Source organism: Hevea brasiliensis, chromosome 8, assembly GCF_030052815.1.
Source record: "Hevea brasiliensis isolate MT/VB/25A 57/8 chromosome 8, ASM3005281v1, whole genome shotgun sequence".
NCBI classification, from domain to species: domain Eukaryota; kingdom Viridiplantae; phylum Streptophyta; class Magnoliopsida; order Malpighiales; family Euphorbiaceae; genus Hevea; species Hevea brasiliensis.
Window position 1 is genome coordinate 94,856,237 of NC_079500.1, and position 12,388 is coordinate 94,868,624.

Here is a 12,388-nt window from a genome sequence, read left to right on the forward strand (position 1 = left end):
TGCTCAAATAACCTATGACAGGCTGACTAAACTGAATAATGTTTTGTTGGCATTGGACACAACGGTGCCTCGGGCCGTCATACCATGGGACTTGGAACGTCAACCACGTATGTAGTCAGAATGGCTAAAAAGCCATGATAACACATAATCGGGCATAAAAGCCATGAATGCGGGTATAAAGCCATGAGTGTGAGCATAAAGCCATGAATATAGGCATAAAGCCTTTCACAGTATTGCTAAAACAATACCCTATTGGCATACCAATCTATCCAATGTGACACACGTGTCTAGACAATACATGGGCACATAAGTACCATTAAATATTAATATGTCTTCTTATTTCATTATTTCATCATAAGTTTCAATTATAATTTATAACGTTTTAATTTTGTTCTTAGCAGAAGTACAAATTTCTAAATCACAATTCTGTATAGTTTATGCATTCATCATAATTCATACATTCCTTACATCATTCATTTTGGATCTCAGTTCACAACAATGGTGTTCATGTATCATTGTACTCAAAACATTCTTTTTGTTTCTCATATGCCATTAATTATGCAAAGTATAAATTTTTAGCTACAAAAAGAGGCATAAGCCCTAACTATCTATTTTTTTTCATGATTTAGGTGCATTATCATTCATATTTCAAGTAGTCCATGAATGTTTCATGGATTTCAAATTTAGCTAAGTTTCCTTAAATCCTAGTGTCACTCAATTCCAAAAATTTAATTCAACTATTTATATTATCTATATATTAACCATTACAATAGCTTTCTAATTTATTATACCCTTTCCTATATTATTGACTATAATAGTTCTTATAGTTTGTCCTTCTACTTCACATATTGTAGTGATTACTATTCATTTGACCATCTCCATTCAAAAGTTGACTTTTTGATTTATAATAAATTTGTGGAGCCTAAGTTCACCAAGATACCACATTTTGCATTTTATTTTTGTTGGCATTGGTTGTTAATTCCATTTCAAAGCTTAGGGTTGGTTATTTAAAATTTTCAGATTTCAAGCACTAAGGTTACTGTTCCATTGGTCATTTGTACAGTAGGAATTTGATAAAATTCTCTTCATGAAAGTTGTTCCTTTATGTGTCATATTTAATTCCCTTTTTGAATCACTCCATTTGGAGTTTTGTAGCTCAAGTTATGGCCTAAATACCAAAACTGGCCGGATAGGGCAGTACCCAGAATTTCTGGGCAGAATCCATTCTGGCAGTTTTGGTATCCAGAGTTTGGTGGGCAATTTCATTAAGTTCTGGTCAAACTTTGGAGTTGTGTCCTTCATGAAAGTTGTCCTAAATTGTCTAAGCTTTCCATTGATATAAATTTTAGGTCAATTTGACCTTTCTACACTGAGTTATGACCAAATGAATAAATACTATTCATTTGGTCATTTTGCCCAGGCAAAATTAGTACTACCCGAGTTTGGTCAATTTTTATGGCATCCTAAGTTTAGTTTCTGGATAGGATTCCTTCATCAAAGTTGTGCCATTATGTGTCTAATTTCATATCCAATTGGCCTTGCACCAATTGAACCTACACAACTCAAATTACAGCTGCCCAAACATGCTGGACTCACATCCAGACTTGTAGTGCACACTAGACAAAATACATAACCTCAATTCCCTTGGCACCATTCACTCAATTTCCTACTCAAACATGACCAAATGGTCACTAATTGACTATTACAACTTATTTTCATCAATACATAAAATCAATGAATCAAAGCATCTAATTTATGTTCAATGGCAGCCATGTACAACTGTAACTCAATCTAATCAATGAAACCCTAATGTATCCTAAGGCTGCCGAAATTGGTGGAATTTATTCATGCAAAACTTATTTCAATTCTCTTAATTTCACCCTCATTTCATACTCCACATGATATATATATACAAAGTTTTAAGGATGAATTAGCACTAACCTTTTTGAAACCAAACTTGAACTTGTTATTCTTCAAGATTTCTCCTAGAATCATAATAATCATAATCAATTATAACTTCACTTTCCCAAATTAAATATCCAATAAAAATTCAACAGCATTTCCCCTTAAATTGGACTAAACTCCTATCATAAATCTCAAATCCACAAACCATTAATACCCAATTTGGCAGCTTGTGCATTCAAATTTATATATAACCGTCAGATAAATCCCAAATTTTAACCATATATTCAAGACATCCCTATACAATATTAGTAAAAATGTTAGCATCAAATCATCTCTATATCATGGGATATCAAAATATTAATTCAACCCTTCAAAATCTAAATTTTTGCAGAAATCAGTCTTACTCAGATAGCTCATACAAAACAATTTATATCTCATAAACCATAAGTCTAAAATTCACCAAATTTTAACACAACAGCCTCAACATCCCAAATATCATTTGTACCAAATTTCATAATTTTATAAGCATCCTAACTATTTATTTTTCTCAAATTTCAATAGCTAAAATTCAGAATTCAACTTGCGGACAGCCTGTGTTCAACAATATATTTCTCCAAATCCAACCGTTGAACAATCACCAAATTTTAACCATAACTTCTACACATACATACCTCAAACATATCCAAAAGTCAATGGTAATTTGAGCCAAACTCACCTGGACGGAAGAGAAACATGCTGCCCTTACTGAATCCCTGTTTCTGCTACTGTTCACCTCCTTCTCCATTCCTCTCTTTTTAATTCTTGTATCTTAGACCAAAACCCTTCTTTTCCCCTTGTTAGTGTTCTTTCTTACTAGAGAAAATCAGAAAAAAAAAAAAAAAATCGACACCAACTCCCTCTTCCCTTCTCTTCTTCTCCTTCTTCCATTCATTCTTTCTTTCTTTTCCTCTCTTTTTCCTCCTCTCCTCTTTCCCGATTCTGCTGTCCGTGGTGAAGATGGAGATTTGTTTGTCAATTTGTCTCATTTATTGCCTTTTTATTAGTTTATTAAGTAGTTATCTAATGGTGATTGGTGGAGGGCTTTCAATTGCATCATGGTTACTTAAGCATGATGTAATTATTAAGCTTTTCTTTCATTTTTTTTCTTTTATTTCTACCTATTTTCAATTTAATTTGTAGCAATATTTATTCATATTTTATTTCATAATAATTATTTACTTAACTAGACTAGTCAGTGAAAAATCATATCTGAAGACGAAATGACCAAAATGCCCTCCGTTTGGCTTATCGAGCCAAAATTGTCTGTATCGATTTAAAAATTTTTCTAAATATTTTCTTGGCATTCTAATGCCATTGAAACTTCAACGACTCTTCTTTGGAGTCTCAAAAATTATTTTATAAATTTTTCCCTAGGTTTAGGGCTTCTAGTTGAGAAGACCGCAACTTCCCATTGGGTTACCCATTGCTAGGGCACAAGCTCATTTAACTTGGTTGTATTTTATTTCTAAAATTTTTTCTAAATTTTTCTTATTAATATTTGAGTTATTTATGACTCCTCACTCTAGTCTACATATAGTTCCAGTCATTCTAGCTATCCGGATAGACATTGATCACCGGAACAGTAGAATGTACGGAATTGCTACAATGAGGGTGTTACAATGTCCTCATAAATCTATAGCTGGCTGAAATTCTTTGTGGTTATACATGCATGATTTATCATTTATTTCTACAATAATTCATCAATCTCAACTTAATTCAAGTATCTAACTCATAAAATAGAAAGAATTTGAAGGAAAATCACTAACCTTTTTGTGTAGTTTTTCTATCTTCAAATCTCTCCAACTCTTCCTTCAATTTACATCTCCAAGCTTCTTTTCAAAACTCAAACATAAGATTTAATCGAAGAAGCTAGAGAAATTATAGTGAAATTTAGGGTTAGGGAAGCTCCAACGTGAGCTTTAATGGAGGAATAAATGAAAAGAGAGAGAGAGAGAGAGAGAGAAGAGAGGGGAGCAATTCGGCAAGAAGAAGAAGAGAAATGGGAAAATGAAAACTTTATTTTAATTGGTTACTTTATATTATAATTATCCCATAATATTCAAAATTTAAAATTATGGATTAATTAGTTCATGCTTATGTCACTTATATGATGTCATTAATCTTTTATTTTCTTTTCTTTTTCTTTCTTTTTCCTCACTTCTTCAATTTAATTATATATTTCACAATTTTAATTTGTCACATTTTATTGGACATTTAGGTCATGAGTCACCTCTAGGGGTGAATTGACCAATTTGCCCCTTGCCAGTCTGATCCAGTTTACCAATAATATTGTATTTCTTTCAGAACAATGACCTAATTATTTGATTTAGTTCTCAACCTTTTTCTATGATTTTCACATTTCCCTTAGCTTTGAAAGTTTTCCTAGGACTGCGGTGTCATAATGCCCCGTACGAAATTAGGGTTTTGACCGATCTCACAGTCACTTCCCTGTGCGATCACCCGTCGCTGTGACCCCCGGCTCATTTAACATTTTATGTTCTATTTTTCTGATCTGTATTTAACCTTCTGATAATCACTACTAATTTTCATTTAGCATTTTTCTCAGTGACTTAAATATGATTCTAATCCTCTTAATTGTCCAGACCGACACCGGCCACCAGAATAGTGATTTACACAAGACTATGCCTAGGGGTATTACACAAAAGAACAGTTGGATCTATTCCAAAATTTTCTCAATTATACAAAACACAATCAACAAAATCACAACAGATGGTCAAGGAAATGGGAGTACTATTCAAGATCTCATTTTTATTTCACTTAGGAACATCCTAATGGAATTCCTCTTGATTATCCAAATTGTGAACACAGCTTAGATTTCAACATCCCTCGCTTCACAGTAGCTTGGCTATCTAGAATTCGATATTTTGATCCAAAATATTAGCTGGAGTCCGAGTTACAAAATCTGATTATGAAGAAGCAAGGTTTTTAGAGAACAGAGTCCTCTAAGAAATAAGAAGACTATTCTTTTCTCAAAAACTAGTTAATATACAAATTATTTCAACACTTCCAGAAGTGTTAGCAAATTGAGAACTACAACAGGCAATCCATTGCTTTTATCTGGATACACAAATTCAATCTCTCTATCATCCCTCAGATTGGCCATGCAAACATGAAGGTCATCTTACTCAACTTAACAAATGGCGAGCACGGACAGTTGTAAACAACTGGCGAAGATATCACTATCCAGAATATATACCAATCCATACAGGCACATATTCACAGATATTTATTCATTATGAACACTTGCCAGCTCCACAGCCTTTTACTATTGAAACACAACATAAAAAGTATATAATTCAATATGAAAAGGATGATGATTTTCCATTCGACTCACTAGAAGATGAGATGAGTGAAAACGATGAAACATAGCACAATATACAAAACATGATGAAGGGATAGAAGGGGTGGTCCCAGCTCCACTCCAATCTATAAAAGAAAAAAAGACCAATTAAAGAAATTTATGGCGGTAACAAATTATCCTCTCATTCTTCTTTTACTTTTATTTGTTTAAATTTTTTACTCTACTTTTGTACTATTATTTTTACTTTTCTCTTTGTTTTATTTTACTTTTTCAAAACCTGACAGGATACTGTTCACTTGTCACCTTTTACTGTTCACACGTGAAGAAAGCAAGTGGCAGATACTGTTTAAAAATTCCAAAATTATAAAGCATGCCATCCGCTACTTCTATTTAAGGGGGCTCTTATTCCATCCGAAGGGCATCCTTCAAATTCATCATCCTTCTGATTTTCCATCTTTCCATCTTCCAACATCCCTTAGAAGAGCGACATCCCATCCTTTCCAAAACAAGTTCTCCTATAAAACCAGGGGCGACGAAGGAGTAAGAAGGTCATCCTTTATCAAGAAGATCATCCATCCTGCCCCAACCTCTGCCTCATTTCAAAACCTTTGTAATTTCTTTGTAGTAGATACTAGGAAGCTCATGTGCTGAGCAACCTTTGTAATACCTACCAGGAATTACAATCTCCAAAACCTCTTTGTACAAAACTTTCAAAAGTTTATAAAATTTCAAAGTAAGTTCCTTCAAATTTCTTTACAAAATTACAAATATTTATTTCTTTGCATGATTATGGCTTGTTATACCGCCTATTTTGCACATATATATATATATATATATATATATATATATATATATATATATATATATATATATATAATTTTCATATGTTTAAATTCATTTCTGTTTATTTTTGTTCTTTCTTTTACATTTGGTTTATTTCTTTGATTATTTATTTATTTTTCAAGATTTAGAGTATAGTGTCGTTGCTGTTAGCGATTCCCCCTCTTGGTCTATGGGTGTCATTAGTATCAGAGCCTGGGGGGAAAGAGTGTTACTTAGGATAATATTCATATCTGAAGAATTTTTGAGGGTTGATCTATGATTTAGAGGTGAATATCAAATGTTGGGTATTCTTTAGGCTGCTAAGAGACCTGGGTAGTAAGTCCCATTTTGAGGCTGTGTGGAAAGGCGAGTTAGGGCAATGAATCCTTTGGTGTTATCCACTTAACTCAGAACATCAACCTAAGAAACTTTTTTAAATATGAATCCTATTTTCTATAGGACTGTTTCTTCCTCAAACTCTTCAACCTTGTCCTCCGAGTCGAGAAAGATAGTTATAGTGAAAAGATTATAATAGAAGATTTTGAAAAATCGATAGATAATTAGAAAATTCCAAAAGTACAAAAAGACCAAATCTATCAGACTTCAAAACTAAATTTTTTCAAAATCGATTTCACCTTTAAAACCAAAGAGAGAGATCTATAAATTTCAAAACCTTTTGAGATTATTTCGCTTCTCTCTCAAAAATCTTTACAAAAATATAGGGATAAATAATACAAATACGTTCACATAGGATTAGTTCAAGTAGGGATTAAGCCTCTTACAAAAGAAGGATTGAATACCTCAATTCTAGTAGTTCTTAGAGACACTATGTTTATAAACTTTCAAGACTCATTGCTTAGTTCAATAGAGTCTAGTATGTGCAGTGGACTGATCTCTTTTGATTACCATCCAAACTTTACTATTTCTTTAAACGACAGTAATATTACAAAATCACTTATTTTACAAATCAAAACACATAACTACAAAATGATAGATGGATCTATTTCTCTTGCATTAATTTACAAAATACATTACAAAGCCATGATTTCTGCTTTTGCTACAAAACATTAGTTTCAAAGCAAAAAAGGAGAAACATTGCTCTTACAAACCAATTTTTCAAAGCAAATATTGTAATTCCTATATCTATTCAATGGAAAAACATAACTTTGCCAGAAAAATGGGTCTTAGAAGGCGCAATCCAACCAGAATTTTCAAAAATTATTGAACTAAATGTTCAATTAAGGCAAATAACCTAGTACGAAGATGGAAGAGTTAGCCTTTGCTTTAATAGAAGCTTTAGGATCTCAGATGATTCTTCAACATCTAGTACCATAAACATAGGAAGAGTTTCTCACCTACCCTCTGTCATAAATTTGCCTGTTACAAAACCAATTGAAGAAAAATTAAATTTCTTTCCAAACATCTAGCCTAGGTATTCTACTTCAGAAATACCTAGCTCCATTTTACAAAATATAAATTATTTTATAAATGTTCCTCATCCAGTTTATACAAATCGACAAAACGAATCTGTTCAGGTTGAAGTCCAACTCCACTTACTTTTTCGGCCATTACAGAAAATGTTGCAAATGAACTAAATGTGCTTGAAAAAGAATTTGAAGTTGATAGCAAAATTTTAAATGATGATTTTTATGCTCCCCACAACTATAAAAAGAAACTATGATTTTTCAAAAATTTTATGGAACAAAGAAAAGAAATACAAGAAAAGTTTTATGAATTTATACATCAGTATAAAGCTTATATTTTATTATTTGATTGGATTGGAATGTATGCTTTTGAAAACAACATTTCATTTCCTTTTTCCAAATCTTTCAAAATTTCCAAAAAAGTCCAAAAGATCTACAAAATCAACAACCCCAATTTCCAAAACTTCTCAGATTTTAAAATCTAATCAACAGTAGTTACAAAACAACCAAAATGAGTTCATTGAAGCTATTAAAGCTCAGCTAAGAATGTTAAAAGCCTCTATCTCCACACATACAACACCTATAGCGCCTGATGCTCAAGATAGTAGTACATTAGAACAGGACTCAAGGTAATAAGATCTAGAGCAACAAAACCTCAAGAAACTCTAGAATTAGAAAAAATAAAACCTCTTTCAAAAACAATCTCAGGATCACAAATGTAAAGTGAGTTCAGTCTTTCTAAATCCACTAGCAGTAGTGAACCTTTACAAAAAGGGGAATTAGTCATTCAAAATTTAAGTACTAATTCTTCTTCAAATTCCAAACAAAAGTCCAAAGAAAATATACCTTTACAAATAGATGAATTAGTTACTAGTTCATCTCCATCCAATTCAGACTCGGAAAAGGAATCTGAAAAAAATACAAAAAAGGTCAACATGCTTTCAAAAAATCAAGAATTCATCTTAGATATTTTAAAGCATGTAGAAAACCCTGAAATTCAAAAAGAATTTCTGGATAAAATCCTTAAATCTTTTGAAGAAAAACCAGTATAAAACTCTTTTATTCTACCTTCTGTTAGTAAAAACACATATGACCTTACGGCCATATTAGGTAGAAAGAATACTCCAAAATAGTCCACAGTCTCAGTCCAAAGTCTCCAAGAACAAATAAAAACCATTAAGGTTGAGCTTAAATAGCTTAAAGAAAGAAAGGCACAAAACTCGAAAGCAATCCAGCTTTTGATTTCAAAACTCCCTCAAGAAGAATTTGAAGGTGAAAAAGACAATCTGGAACTACAAAACCTTGAAAATTTAGAACATGTTTTAGAAGAGTTTCTTTTGGTCCTCAAACAGATTACATCTAGAAAATATTTAATACAAGTTACCATTATTTTTTCAAAAGATTTCCAAATCAACACAATTGCCCTTTTTGATCAGGAGTTGATCTGAATTATATCAAAGAAGGAATTGTTCCAAAAAGATTTCATGAAAAACCACTGAAAGACTTTCAGCAGCAAATAATTAAAAAATGGCTATTAGCTATAATATAGAAGCCTCTGTAGCTAATGGTAATTTTCTTTTAAAAACTTCATTTGTCCTTGTCCAGAATATTCATCATAGCGTAATCTTAGGGACTCCTTTCATTAGTTTGATTACTCCCTATAAGGTTAACTATGATAATATCTCTTTCAAAACTAAAAAACAAACTATTGTTTTCCCTTTTATTGACAAACCAAAAATAAGGAATCTCAATATCATAAAGGCTTGCTCCATATATGATAATGAAATCAATATTTTGATAAAAGGAAAACAACAACACTTGCAGTATTTACAGCAAGATGTTTCTTTAAAAAGGATTGAAAACAAATTACAAAATGATTTGGTAAAAGAAAAAATTTCTGATTTCAAAACCCAAATTGAAAAAGAAATTTATTATGATTTACCAAATGCTTTTTGGATTCAAAAACAAAATATGGTAGATTTGTCATATGAAAGTTATTTCGATGAAAAATAAATACCTATAAAAGCCAGACTTATTCAAATGAATGCTAAACTTGAACAACATTGTCATTCAAAAATTCTAGATTTAAATAAAAAAGTTTTAATTATAGAATCTAGGTCCCCTTAGAGTTGTGCAGCCTTCTACATGAATAAAAATTCGGAAATAAAAAGAGGCACACCTAGGTTAGTAATTAACTACAAACCCTTGAATAAAGCTTTAAAATGGATCAGGTATCCAATTTCAAATAAGAAAGATCTTTTATAAAAATTACACTCTGCATTTTTATTTTTCAAATTTGATATGAAATCAGGATTTTGGCAAATACAAATTGATCCAAAAGATAGATACAAAACCGCATTCACAGTTCCCTTTGGACAATATGAATGGAAAGTCATGCATTTTGGTTTGAAAAATACTATATTAGAATTCCAAAGGATTATGAATGAAATTTTTAATCCATATTCAAAATTCTGTATAGTTTATATAAATGATGTTCTTGTGTCTTCAGAATCGATTGAATTAAGAACATTCTTCTTTGTTACAAAACAAAATGGTCTAGCTATTTCAAAATAAAAAATTTCTCTATTCCAAACCAGAGTAAAGTTTCTAGGTGTCACACCTTACCCCTCTGTAAGGCATAACATGATCCCATAGTATACTTAATGAATTACATCTACTGATAACCCATTAAATACACTACAAGAGATTTTAAAATAATTTTCTTATTTTTTGAAAGTGGTGAGCTTTTATAGCAGGTATTAAAAATATTTACTTTAAGTTTAAAGACTAGTTAAAATTTTTGTCCATTTTTATTTTTCCACAAATTTTGGAAAAATTTCGGCAGAGTGCCGGCTGTATTTGAGAAAACAGAAAAATTTTACCTGTAGAAAACACTTCCAATATAATACTTCATCAAATCACAACCACCATTTCAACTCAAATCAACACAAATTAGCTCAACTCCCATAATTCAAATCAAAATTTCACAACTCAAGAATTTCAATTCAAATATTTCCAAAAATAGAGATAATTAGTTTCATACATATTGCATTAAAAAAAATTAATTTACATTTACCAGTCCAAAATTTACATCAGAAAATCTAAAATAATATTATTACAAAGTCTGTACAACTGCTCATGACCAATTTACAAATGTACATACAGTTAATTACATCAAAATAAACATGTACAATCAGGGTATAAGATTATACCCGACAAAAGGTCCATAAGTAGCTCTGAAATTCTCAGTAGCTCACTTCGCTGCTCTACTAGTTTTTTTATCTCCGACAGCAATGAAAAGCTATTGCTGAGTACAATGACTCAATGGTGCACAACATAACAAAAATATAATTTTATGTGTAAATCAAATCACATTTATTCAATTATGGTACTGAAAAGGAAAAGCAGATACAAAACACAATTTTATACTTTTAGTCAAACATTCTTATTTCGGAAGTCACAAAATAATTTCATAAAAATACACAGTTATATCATGCCATCAATATAATGTTCATCTCAATAGCCAGATGCTTATAAGGAATCTCAAGGCTATCTAGCTCAATCTATGGGTACCCATTCAATTTCTTCCTCTACTAGCACACACCTCAACACTTCAGCCAGAGAGGGAATCAAAATTCAAAACTAATTCCTCCCACTAGGCATGCTAGTGAGGCATTCAAATATATGGCCATGACACTGTGGTTTCAAAACTATCTTAACATTTTACTAAACAATTATTGACAATTCAAACATATACAATTGAATTTCCAACAATTTAGGTCAAAAGCATAATATTCATTTCGGTCACAAATTTACAATAAAGATAAATCATAATTTATTCATCAAAACAAATTGTCAAAGAGAATTTACAAAAAAATTTTATGTTGCACATAAACCTTGTGCGAGTCACCTCTAAGCCTTGACTCGATGTCTCGGGTTTTTTCCCAATATTCTTTTCAACTGAAACCCATAATTTTACAGTGTTTCAGTATCATAACGTATAATAAATTCATCAATAATTTCACAATTACTTATTTCTAACCCTAAGATGCTTAAATTGACGTTCTTAAAAATTGTAGTTCGGGGTTACTATTTATGATACTATTCAAGTCAAAATGTTGACTTTCTTATACTTAATAGGTATGAAAATTTCAATTACACTCACATACCATATTTTAGGGGCTAACTTATTGGTTTTGATTGTTTCTTCAAATTTTAAGTCTTCTAAGCATAATTTCAAATTTTCAGTTTTGATGTTTTATTTTGCACTATTCTATTGGTCATGTTGCTATGAAAATTTGGCAAAGTGTTATTCATAAAAGTTGTTCCTTATTGTCTTATCTTTAATTCTCTTTTTGAATCACTCCATTTGGAGGTTTTTAGTTCAAGTTATGGCCATTTGAACATGGCTAGCCGGATTGGTCTAACCCAGATTTTTGGGCACCTACTTTGGTTCTGGCAGTTTTGGATCTCTAACTTTGGGTGGCAAAATGACTTAGTTATGGGCAGAATTTGGGTTGGTATTCTTCATGAAAGTTGTATTGCTCTGTCATACCTTTCCAATTCCACAAAAATCAGGTCATTTGAACCTGTATAGCCCAAGTTATGGCCAAATGAACAAACACTGCTCATTTGATCATTTTAGTACAGTGGCAGTGCACTACACCCAAGTTTAACCTAATTGCTCACTATGTTAATGTCATTTTCTGGGTATAGTTCCTAAATGAAAAATGTGCCATTATGTGTGTATTTTCATTCCCAATTGGCTTCGCGCCAATTGGGTTAGTAAATTTTCAGTTTTAATCCCTGAAAGAGACCTAGGTCAAGCTGCCAGAATAGTATCCCTAACCAATCTGAATTGCAATTTCATTCTAAT

At 31.5% G+C, this 12,388-nt stretch overlaps 1 pseudogene; it reads right to left on the reverse strand.

Annotated features, from left to right (window-relative positions):
* Positions 1 to 8,617, reverse strand: part of LOC110664963 (receptor-like cytoplasmic kinase 176) — a 46,060-nt pseudogene extending 37,443 nt beyond the window's left edge.
* Positions 8,618 to 12,388: the final 3,771 nt, after the last annotated feature.